At 38.9% G+C, this 11781-nt stretch overlaps 1 protein-coding gene across 1 annotated transcript in view; it reads right to left on the reverse strand.

The window, feature by feature from the left end:
- Positions 1–7552, reverse strand: part of LOC149610465 (uncharacterized) — a 123220-nt gene extending 115668 nt beyond the window's left edge. The window contains exon 1 of the mRNA XM_089859475.1: positions 7081–7552. The gene's annotated coding sequence lies outside the window, so the exon portion shown is untranslated. The remainder of the gene's footprint in view (positions 1–7080) is intronic.
- Positions 7553–11781: the final 4229 nt, after the last annotated feature.

Consider the following 11781-nt stretch of genomic DNA (forward strand, 5'->3'; position numbering starts at 1 on the left):
GCCTGGTGAGGCGCTGTCAAAGGTTTAATACAGACTAAATAGAACTAGATGGACTGCCAAATTAACCGAGTGTAGTCAATTCTTGCTTGTCGTTTCTCCCTCTAACTAGCTCTAAGTAAGTCTCTAGCATTAGCATTACGAAGTATAGGAAGTGTCATACTTATGGAACATGCTCATGAACTTATGATAATAATGACAGCATAAGTCAGTCAATTTTAAATTGCATATATTATACTTTTTGTTGAGACGTTTTTCATTGTGATATGGGGAAAAAAGCTAATTCAATGTCACGGCGAGATTATAACGTATGTTTGTCAACAACAAATTTTAAAATTCCATGACAGTTTTTATAAAATTGAAATTTTCACAATAACCTGTCTGAACTTTTTTATATAAACAACTAATTAGAACATTTTAAAGCGTATTTTCTCATAAACGTGGAACTTAAAGAACATTTTTTTATTTCAGAAAAACAAACGTATCAATAGACTATTTCATTAATTCCATCGGAGAAACAAACACCACACGGGCGAGGGAGATCACCTTCCTGGGGTTTTCCCTGGCACCATGAAGCACCGCTAGAGGGAATGCGAGTTGGCTAGCCTCCCTCCGTGTGTTGTTCCTCTACAAGTTATTAATGGAATGGTCTATTCACAATTGTGAAATCCACTCCCTTAGAAACAAGTTTTATTTTCAAGTTGACATTCTTAAGCATACTTAATCGGTCATCTTGGAAAATGGCGCCCATGCAGATAAGTTCTTAAATTTTCCTTACATTATAAACATTTTAAACCGTTAATACAAGGTGTTCCGACAAGGGTGCTAGGACCGAAATACAGTTGGTTCTATGGGTGATTTTGAGTCGAAACTGTTCTATGACATTTTGTTCATAGGGCCACAGTAAACAAGTTAAGATTGGTGTGTTTCTACCCCTTAAAATTTAAGTAATAAACTGAAATACAATGCTTATTTAATTAAAGTTTCAACCGTAAAACACCGCAATCAACCTTCTTAAATACAAGCATTCATATCGTAATACGCGTGTATTTCTCTAGAATTTGTAATATCAGGAATGCATACACCTACTAGGAATCCTTGCGCACCCATTTTCTCAACGAATCTAGGACTGCGAATTTATCGTTATCTCACTGTCTGTTCAGGGTTCGGACGAAATTTTTATATTGAAAATCTCTTACTTTCCAGCTTATCCCTGACCAAATTTTGCCAATATCCCTGACCATTTTAAGTACGTGTTTACCAGAGCCCACTTCATCACACCAGGGCCCATATTTAGCATTCCTCGAAGCAATCATCATGGTTTGATATACCAAACGAAATCCCTGACCTAACCCTGACTTTTTAGGACAAAACTTTAAATCCCTGACCTATCCAGGTTCCGTACGAGCCCTGCTGTTGCACCTTGGGCCCAACCTCGCGTTGCTACCAACCAACCAACCAATTAAATTACTGCTAGAAAGACGTCAGAATTACGACGCGTAACGGATAGTAAGTTCTCAAGCCTGGCCCACAAACACAAGTTTGTTATATAAAGCGGCACAAAAATTCCTATTAACTTTATGCATTCCTGTAGTGGTAATATAAACTGATAAAACGTGAATGGCGGATTAATTGATGTAGAGAGGCACAGCGAGTAAGCGAGCCAAATTAATCGTCCTTCGGAACTTCGTGCAGGCGTTCGGGCCAAAAATGGCGCACCAAAAATAAATGGCTGAATAAACACGAAACTAGTCATGTAAAAAAAAACCAAATTGAAAACGAAGCTTAATTCGATTGGGCCAATTTTGTCTGACAGGTGCGGAATCTTTTCTATGTATAAAAAAACAAAGCGAATTCAAGTTGAAGCGCAAAATTAATACCGTTACCAACCACCATAATTTGATCCGTGGCGATTTTGTTCACCATGCCGAGAAACGTTAGTATCTACCGAAATTCAAAACCTCAATGGGATATAAAACATTTTAAATGATGAAATCTCTCTCTCGCATGCTAGTGCTTTTTCAAGGATTTTAACACTTATTAACACTTCATAGTACGTTACGATAATTTTACATTTTTAATACCTAAAAGTGATAGTCGCGTAAAGTAAAGCCTTCACTTTCAACAAGAAGTGATACCTAGTTTACTGGGGAGAAGGTATAAATTCGCCACATTTCCAGCATTATCTCCAGTCCAAACGTAGGTCCGGATATAATCCCCACCTCTAAATTACAAGCAGCATCTCATTGGTTCTTGAAAACTCACGTCAGCGCGACGCGAATGACGAAAATTACGTATTTTCCGACTGAGGAGAGGCGAAATAGCCCGGCCTCCTTTTACGTCCCCCCTTGTATTTTGAAAGGGGGACTGGGACTATGGCGCGAATACTTAGGCATCTTACACCTTCTCCCTAATAAACTAGATATCACTTCTTGCTTTCATCAAGGACTGATAGCAAAGGTTCATAGAACAACGTACAAGAGTCAGTCTGTCACTGTTTTAGCTTTTAGGCGGCTCAGCTCTTTTTTCTATACAAGCAAGTCGAGAAAGGGGGGCAAATTGTCTTTTCCCTTGGGGCACTTACCATCTAGAGGGCCCGGAATCTCCGGATCGCGTGTGGGGCCCACGATTTCGTCAATTTTACACGGGCCCACAAACTTTCTCGACGCGGCCCTTCCTAAATATTAACTCTCCCAAACGAGGAATCACATCTCAATATTCAAGATATTTATAAGGTGACCTTTGACCTAAAATATCTCATCGCACAGACTGGGCTTCGTTACGACACATAAATTAAATACTTCAATTTAAAGGCAGACTTCCAGCGAAAAGTCCTTAGTGAAATGCAAACTGAACACCGAAACTAAAGCGACCCTGACAAGTTTAGACCTTTTAAAAAGGTCAGGGAAAATCTTAAAGAAAAGGGTCAGGGAAAGCATGGAAAACGCAAGGAATTTGAAATATGAATATCGTTTAACTTAATTTCTCATACCTTCATTAATATAGTAGATATAAAATCAATTCCAATTTGAAATATTCATTATTTAATTAAAAAAAGGTAGAAAAGAAAAAACATTCTACAGTATGGGTGTTTAATTTCACGAAGATATGCTTATTTTAGAAAACCGGCAGCGAATAATTTTTAAACCAATTTTTACCTATATTGTTTAATTAAATGTGTCAAACATTAATTAGGTCAATATAAAAAATTATATCATCGAAACGCGACCATCAGTTCACGAAAGTTGATAAAAAAAAATAATTTTTAAGAAAACTGATCCTAACCAACGCCTAACTAACCTTAAAAATTCCAAAATTTCGCTTGCTTCTCCTCTCACGTATGAAAATAAACGACTTAACTTTCTCTCTTTAAAATTAAGAAGAAAAAAATTATTGTTCAAATTTGTTGGCACGGAAAAGAATTAAACAATCGAAATGCGAGGATTTTTTTCTCTAGCCACTAATTCAGTGAGTCAACCTTAAGTCGGGGGGTGGAAAAGGGGGCAAGGGGTGTAATTGAAGTCACCAGCGAGCGGCATTGGCCTTTTCGAAAAAACCTTACCCCATATGTTCTTTCTCTTCTTGATTTTCTCTTCCTTTTTTTTATTTTTTATTTTTGGTTAAAGTTCTGGCTCCCCCGCTGTAATGTTACTCAGAGACTAGAAACTATGGAATGTCCTGCCATGACGCAAATTGTAAACGCTTGACCGCTTCAGTGGCGCGAAGAGCTCAAGGCTGATAATGGTTTTGGGATAGTGCCATTGTAGCGGCTTAAGTTCGCTTCACACAGTTTTAAGTTCTGTTTCAACTTTCAAGCGCAAGATACAGCGTGTGTGTTTTGAATATATTTTCAATACAAAAAAGTCCAGAATAGAGAGCTTTCAGTTGGAGGAGGAGACGAGTCTCGTGACATAATTTACGCTGCCATATTGGTGGGTTTAAAGCAGGAATGAAGCTGAAACCACCCAATATGGCTACCAGAACATCGGTAAGACTTGGGAGAGTGTGACGTAGTACTATCCCATCTGAAAGCTCTCTATAGACAAAACATTTCGATGTAAGTAAGAGGGAAAGACACAGGGGTAAAAATGTTTCCTTCCATCTCGCATTTTGGCGCCTGCGCTGTAGTCTTTTTGTATCATGAGAGTGCGCAGACTCAGAGACAGATGGCAATGTATCAACCCCCTTGTATGTCCCAATACCAAGTGTTGCCTTCCTACTTTTTTACATTGAAAAAGTCTATTACAACCGAAAATTTATTGCCACAGCGAGTCAGTGGGCATCACTGCTATCTCGCAGTGGTCCTGCAAGATTTCCCAATAAGGGATGGCTTTATAGTTAGTGGTGGATTTTGAGTTGAAAATAAACCATTTTTAAATTATGATTAGAGTGTTTTAGGGATGACCCCTTAATTAAATTAGCATTGCCTTTAGTTTCCTAATTAAATTTAAGAAGGGGTCAATCGTAAAATACTCCAATACACTTTAAAACAGTGGCCCTTATAGGCAAAATGTCATAGAAGTGCCATTTTCGAATCAAAATATCCCTTCATAATTCGATCCGTGTCACTATCAGATTACGGATTAGCTGTTATCATTTTAGCATTGGTAAGGGCAGAGCTTTTAAATATTAATCGTAATCACTTTAGTACAGTCAAACCAGTAAAGCCGTGTACACCGATACCTCCCAAACCTTCCCATAGTTTCGTCTAAAAAATCCACTACAATTGAATGGTGTGACCCGGGCTTTACCGCAGCTACTGATAAAGCAAGACTCATTGAAGACTAAAGCTAGAGAGAGAGAAAGGGAAAACGGTTTTGATTGCACGTCGTTGTGAAAATTAATCGAGAAAATTTTCTCGTTAACGCCTATCATACACAGAGAGCTATTTCAGGCACAGACTGCTACATTGGTACAGGTTAATTTAGCGTACTTCAAAATAGGTTTAAGACGCGGACAAATATTTCGATAATGCATATTCCACTTGGGATGAACTTTAAATGATTAATGAGAGAAGTTAAAGCTAGTCTTTGATTGTTTTATTGTCTGAGAGAAAATGGCTTCTAGTGTCATTAATTTGAATTATTCAATTATTTGGACAGATACAGCGCTCTTTTGTCTTTATGGCATTGGTAGGGTCTCGAAATGTTCGTATTAAAATTCCCCGACTCTTCCAGGTTTTCCCTGACCTTTCAAAAAAAAATATTTTCCAGACGTTTTCAGGCCCAATTGTAATTATTCTAAATATAAGTAAACAATTGTGTTTCAATCGCATTTTTTAATATTTAATATAAAACATTGAAGGAGCGAGCTCCCCGATTTCGGTGTCTGGTCAAACCTGATCTCCATAAAACGGCATTTAAAACGTCAACCATTTGGATGATTGCCCCGCAGATATTTTAGCCACTTTAAACCAATTCCCTGAGTTTGTTGAAATTCTTAAAACTTCGTGACTTTTCCCTAACCTTTTTGGTCCATTTTGAAATTCCCCGACTTCGGTTAAATTTTTAAAATTCCCCGACTTTTCCCTAACTTTTTTGGCCCATTTTGAAAATCCCCGACTTTCCCCTGACCTTTTTGGCCCATTTTGAAATGCGCTGACTTTTCCAGGTTTTCCATGATCTGTGGCAACTCAGTTTGAAAATAGCTATTTATAGATATTGCGAAGACTAGTGTTGCAATAAAACCAATATCTACAACAGATTGAAAATCTGGTAATTCCGTTCGATTCAGTCATCATTCAGTTCCAAACCTTAGATGCTCTCAAATTACTAACAACCCCGAAGCCCGTTTTAAGTTAAGAAATGAGGGAGGAAATTTCCCTAGCCATTTACTGCACACCCTTTTATTATATTTTTCTTGACTTCTAATTTTGACTTTAAGTTTTCTATGACCTCTGAATGGTGGTGACCTTTCAATACGTAACCTAAGATTAGGTTAGGTTACGTCTTTCACAATTTTAACAAGATTTATCTTTGCTTAAACTGATTAGTTTGATTAAATCACACTTAGCCAAAGATAAAACTGACTAAAATTGTTAATTCTATAACTAATTAATTTATTAGATTTGATTCCGATTAAATTGGAGTGAACAGCCCCTCGTACATGATTTTGGGCGCTCTTTTATGACCTAATAGCTAGCTAGTAGCTTGTCAAATATCTTTTATGGTAATTTTGGATAAGATATATATTAGTTGCAGAAGAATTTTGATGGATTTACCAGGGAAATTTAGAACTGGAATATTATTACAGCGTGGAAACGATTAGACTAAAACACATTACAGGTGCAATTTCCATTTCTTATCTCTAAAATTTATGATTTTTTACGCTACTAGCTTATCTATATTTCAACATTTACCGCGAAAAAAAGCGCGCCTAAGCATATTATTAATAAAAAAACAGAGCCATAAAATTAATTTATGCATCCTCTTTCATTGGTTTAACCCTTTGTTACCAGCACCATGATAAGAGATTCAAAGCTCTTAAGCCTAACCTAAATTTGTAACCTTATACGACAGCAACCCCGCGATATTTTAAAATTTGAGTTTCCCTAAATAATTTACATCCGTCTCATAAAACACCTTCAAAATCCGCCCAGGTTTTGGGCGTTTAAAAATGCAGGGTGAAAAAATGGTAAAAAAAATAAGCAACAAATTCCGTAATTTAGACCAAAAACTGTACCTCATACCCACAGTCTTAATTTTTAGCCTTAGAAACTACGACAAGTTCACTATTTCAACGTGGGTTTCAGAGATCAAAAGGAAACAGTTTACATTTTAAAGCTGGGAGGAGTAGATGTTGTTAAGCCTACAATTGTCAATATTCAAGGTCAAATATGACGAAAATATTCTGCACTTCCCTAAAACCCTAAACGTTCTGGTAAAAATTGTACACTAAAAACATTTGCAAACGTGACAGAACCTTCAGCTAAACCCAATCAATGTTAACCCTAAATTTCAGTGATAGTGGTTAACTCTTTTAAAAAGCATTACTATCTAACCCTAAATCACGTCTAACAAAATAGAGCACCGAATAAAACATTAGCAATTACAAAATCAAACAAAATTCCATGGAAAAACTTACACATTTGATTGCGGTAGTAACTATATTTCCTTCCTTTCTCAGTTTGTGATCAGCAATCTCGGTATTTCGGAAGTTTGTCTGGGCCCTCTGGGGCGTCGAGAATTTAAACTAGAAGGCAGTTGCCGTAATATCTTTCACGCAATATTTCAATGTCCAATAAAGTCGGCGAACTCTCTTTCAAAACAATGACTTTTACTTTAGGTTTAATAACAATAATAACACACTGTCACTGATAAAGACACGCGGCTCGCGTGACCTTCCGCGTCGGGATTTTTGGCGCGAGATTCCTAACGTCTTCTCCGGGGAAATATTTTGCGCGTTTCTACTTTCTCGACGCGATCACCCGGCAGTTCTGTTTGATTATACCGGTTGGTGGTGCTCTCGCGGCCAACGGAGGAAGGAGATACGGGAAGGGAGGGGATGGAGGAGTGGAAGGGAGCGCTTTGCTGCCCTTCGCTAGTAGTCTACTCGGAGAGGTTTGCCTTGCCTGGCTGGGCTCACGAAAACCGCGATTGTCTGAAACGTAAGCCACCCTTCTCCCCTTGGAAAAATCTCCCTTATTTCGACTCTTCCTTCGCTTTAGAGCAAAGAGCTTCAAAAAAGAAGTTGAAAGCACTGAACTCATTTAAGACTGGTGAAGGGAAACCATATCTTGCTCGGTTTTTGAATATGTCACCAATTTAGTGGTGCGCCCGGTCACAACTTGGAACATTGGGCCAGCAACCCCCAGGCCTAGAATAAATAAACTGACCCACGACCCTTGACCAGAGCACGTGGTCTACCAAGATAAAGAAGTGAATTATTAAAATATTTGAGTTAATGTCTGGACTCCCTGGTTACCCTTGAATTTTCTTAGTGGTCCTGTGGACCACTGACCCCCTCCGATTTAATTTTTAACTGGTCATTTGCCCTGTGCCACCGCCTTATTCCCCACGCTGCCAACCAGTAGGTGTTGGTACGTCACAGTTCCCGTTGCCTCGATTCGGGAGCCTCGGTCGACTTAATCTACCTTGATTTGCGCAAAGCTTTTGACACGGTCCCGCATTCGTTGTTACTTCGGAAACTAGAATGGCTTGGCGTGCCCTTCACGCTTGTGACCTGGATTGCGGCCTTTCTCCGCCATCGGCTTCAGCGCGTGGCTCTTCGGGGTGTTTACTCCTCGTGGTGTGAAGTGGCCAGTGGTGTGCCTCAGGGTTCGGTACTGGGGCCCACGCTCTTTATTGTTTACATCAACGACCTCCCGCGTGCTATCCGACACTCGTTTGTGAGCCTGTTTGCGGACGATTCCAAGGTTGGACGCGGCATTCGCACGACCGCTGACTCTCTCGCACTGCAGCGGGACGTGGATGCTCTCGAGGTGTGGGCCAGCTCGAACGGCATGAGTTTCAACCCCGCCAAATCCGTGGTCCTGCATTGCGGAAAAAATAACCCTCGCTTTCAGTACCGTTTGGCGGGTAGGCCAATTGCGGCTCAGTCTGTTGTGAGGGACCTCGGGGTTATGTTGGCTGGTGGTATGCTGGGGGATACCCATAGTAGGGTAGCGGCGGCCCGTGGCTCCCGTGCTCTTTACATTTTAAAACGCTCCTTTTCGCATTTTAGCGTCAGGTCATTCGGCGTCCTATATAAAACTTACATCCGCCCTCATCTTGACTACTGTTCAAGCATATGGTCTCCCCACCTCGTCAGGGACATTGAGAATGTTGAACGGGTCCAGCGCAGGGCCACAAAACTTGTTTCTGGCCTACGAACTTTGCCCTATCCGGAGCGCCTCAGACGGCTGGGCCTTATGTCCCTGGCTGATAGGCGGCTGCGTCAGGATTTGGTGGAAACCTTCAAATTGGTCCATGGCCACTACGACGTGGATGCCACCGCGTTCTTTACCGTTCGCTGGACTGGGAGGAGGGCGCCCACTCTTTCCAAGTTCCGCTGTACGTCCCTACCTCGGCGTGTCTTTTTCACGCAACGGGTAATTAACTCGTGGAATGGTCTCCCTAGTGAGGTGAAGCGGAACTCGTCCGTACATGCGTTCAAGGCCCGGTTGGACAAATTCGTCCACTGAGTCGCGTCATTGTATTTTTTTGTGTTTTGGTTTTTTATTTATTTTTCACTCTGTTCTGTTGTTTGACACTTGTTTTGTTTTTTTTAATTTATTTTTTTTTTTTTTTTTTTTTATTATTATTATTATTATTATTATTTCTTTTGTTCACCTCATTGTTCCGTTCTTATGTATTTATTATTTTTCTTACTTTTTTTTCTCAATTTGTTTGTAACTGAGTCGGGCCACAATAAGCCTCTGGCTTTCTTTTTACCCGTCAATAAACATTATTATTTATTATTTATTATTTATCTTTAAAGGGTAGTTTACAACGACCCTATTTCCCATTCTAGAACATGAAGATCTACTACTACTTTTCCCTACTCTCTATGACTCCTGGAAAATGCTTCTCCATCTCTTCACCCCTCTCCCTTTTCCCGCTTTCTCGGATAGTGCCATAGTGGGCAACAGGGGGACGAAGTGGCAAACCCCAAGAGGTGTATGAAAAGAGGGTGGACGTCCGAATGACTCGCTCTGGGTAATCATGGTGGCTTATTACATGTTTTCAAGGATGTTTCGTCATTATTTATAAAACATTTGGTTGGGTATTTTTAATGTATGTTAAGAAGAACCTGACCATCATGTTTAAAAGTTTTTTCGAGTCAAAAAAAAAAAGAAGAAACTATTTGATGAAAAATATTGATTGGTTCGATTTAAAATAAATCGTTATGAAAGAATATAACGCTATCTGTGGCGTAATTTTCTCTGGAAATTAATTTGATATTTTTATAGAAATAATACATGATTTTGAAAAGGGCCATTGGCTCACGCTTTGGCCAAGGCTTAACGTAACCGTTGGTGACCAACTTCAAAATCATAGTTTACAAAATAAATTAACTGATATTATGGTGCAATTATGCCATAAACGTCACATACCAGTTGGAATTTGGGGCTTTTAAAGAGGCCTAGACACTTGACCGGTGGTACAGACAAAATGGCTACCTCCATTAGGCAAATTTAACTACAGAAAATAGTTTGTCAGCATATAGACCACCTAGGCTCCAAGCTGCAAACTACGTTCTCTTACTATGAAATTCAACTATGTTATACATCAGCGTTTCGCGATAGCTATTAAGCTACTGTTTTTTTAGAAATTGAGGAGAATAAAGAGCCACTACGTTAACGGCTAAACAAAGCTGCCAAAATTTTCTGGAACAATAATTTATATAGATCATTCTCCTTTTTGTTTTGGGAATTCTATTATCCCGAAATCAGCCAAAACTAAACTATGATTCAAAAAAAAATTAAATAAATAATTAATAAAAGTGGTTTCAATAAAACAATAAATTTAAAGTAGAGGTTGTTAAATGAAAGCCGTTCAATTATAAAATAAAAAAATGCGTTAATATAATTAAATTTACCAATGAAATAATCTAACTCCGACGATTAAATTAATTAAAATTTGATTATTAACTCCGTACTGGATTTAATAAATTCAGAGGAGGATATATTTGAAAATAAGCTCCGTTAATTGCGTCGTTAACACTCGAATGAAGAGTTAGTAACGCGTTGTAAGTGGGTGGATTTACTAAAAATTGTCGTACAGGTAAGTCCCTGTGACGGTACTTACAGCTGTTGCTTCTATTATGTAAATGTAAATCATACCTTGGGTATTCCATCCATTAGCCACCCTCGTGTAAATGTAGCATTTATTTGATTGAAACAAAGTTTTTGATAAAGTGGTGGACGCTGAAGAATCACCGCCATTTTTGGATCTTTGTCTCTAACTGAACAAAATTGGTTGCGTGACTTGCGTCACTCTAGACAGGGAGAAAAGAGGTAAGATGGAGTAGAAATGTCTGTAGGCCACGTGCGGCAGTGTACCTTGCGCACGCTCCAACCCTTCGGTTGGCGATGTTAAGTTCTAGCTTCTCTTTTCTAAGACACTGTACGACCCTACCGAAACGCTGAGAGGACTTCGTTGCCCTTCCGTAGATGGGGGTAAAGACTGCAACGTTACAGGTATGGAAGTTACAGGTATGGAAGTTACCACTCCATACCTCTCTCTCTCTCCTTCAAGCTCTAGATTAACCCATGAAATAAGGACCCGCTGTACCACCTTCCATAGTCGCCTCAATTTTTTAACCGCTTCATTGGTTTAGCGTGAGAAATTCTTAAACCACCCAACAATTAAGTGGGACTCTGACGTATTATTGATTCAAATCAGTTCGTCAACTTGCAAGAAATGGTCCATAATTTATAGGACGTTTTCGGCTTTGTAGTTAACTTAAAATTCCTTATTTTGATTTGGTTTTTGTATATAATTACATAACTTATCAAATATTAATTTATAAGTGTATTGTTTGTCCCGGTAACCCTTTCTTATGCCTCTGTGGTTGCCAATAATTTTAGTTATGAAATAAATATTAAATAATAATTATTTTTAGCCTTACAGTGGTCAAGAATTTCAACAAGAAATTGTTAGGAGAAGACCTTAAAATTTCAAACGAAAGGGAAAAGGGGTATATTCAATTCTGAAGTTTCAAGGTTGTTTAAGAAAACTGAAACCTTTTGTTTTCTTTGTTTTATTTTTTATTCCTACATTTTTCTTACTTCTGGCCAATAGACTTCATGGCGCGTTCAAGCGTTATTTAATAAGCGAAGCT

This window comes from Phalangium opilio, unplaced genomic scaffold, assembly GCF_054372755.1.
Source record: "Phalangium opilio isolate 3A_F unplaced genomic scaffold, DU_Popi_V2 ptg000329l_1, whole genome shotgun sequence".
Taxonomy (NCBI): domain Eukaryota; kingdom Metazoa; phylum Arthropoda; class Arachnida; order Opiliones; family Phalangiidae; genus Phalangium; species Phalangium opilio.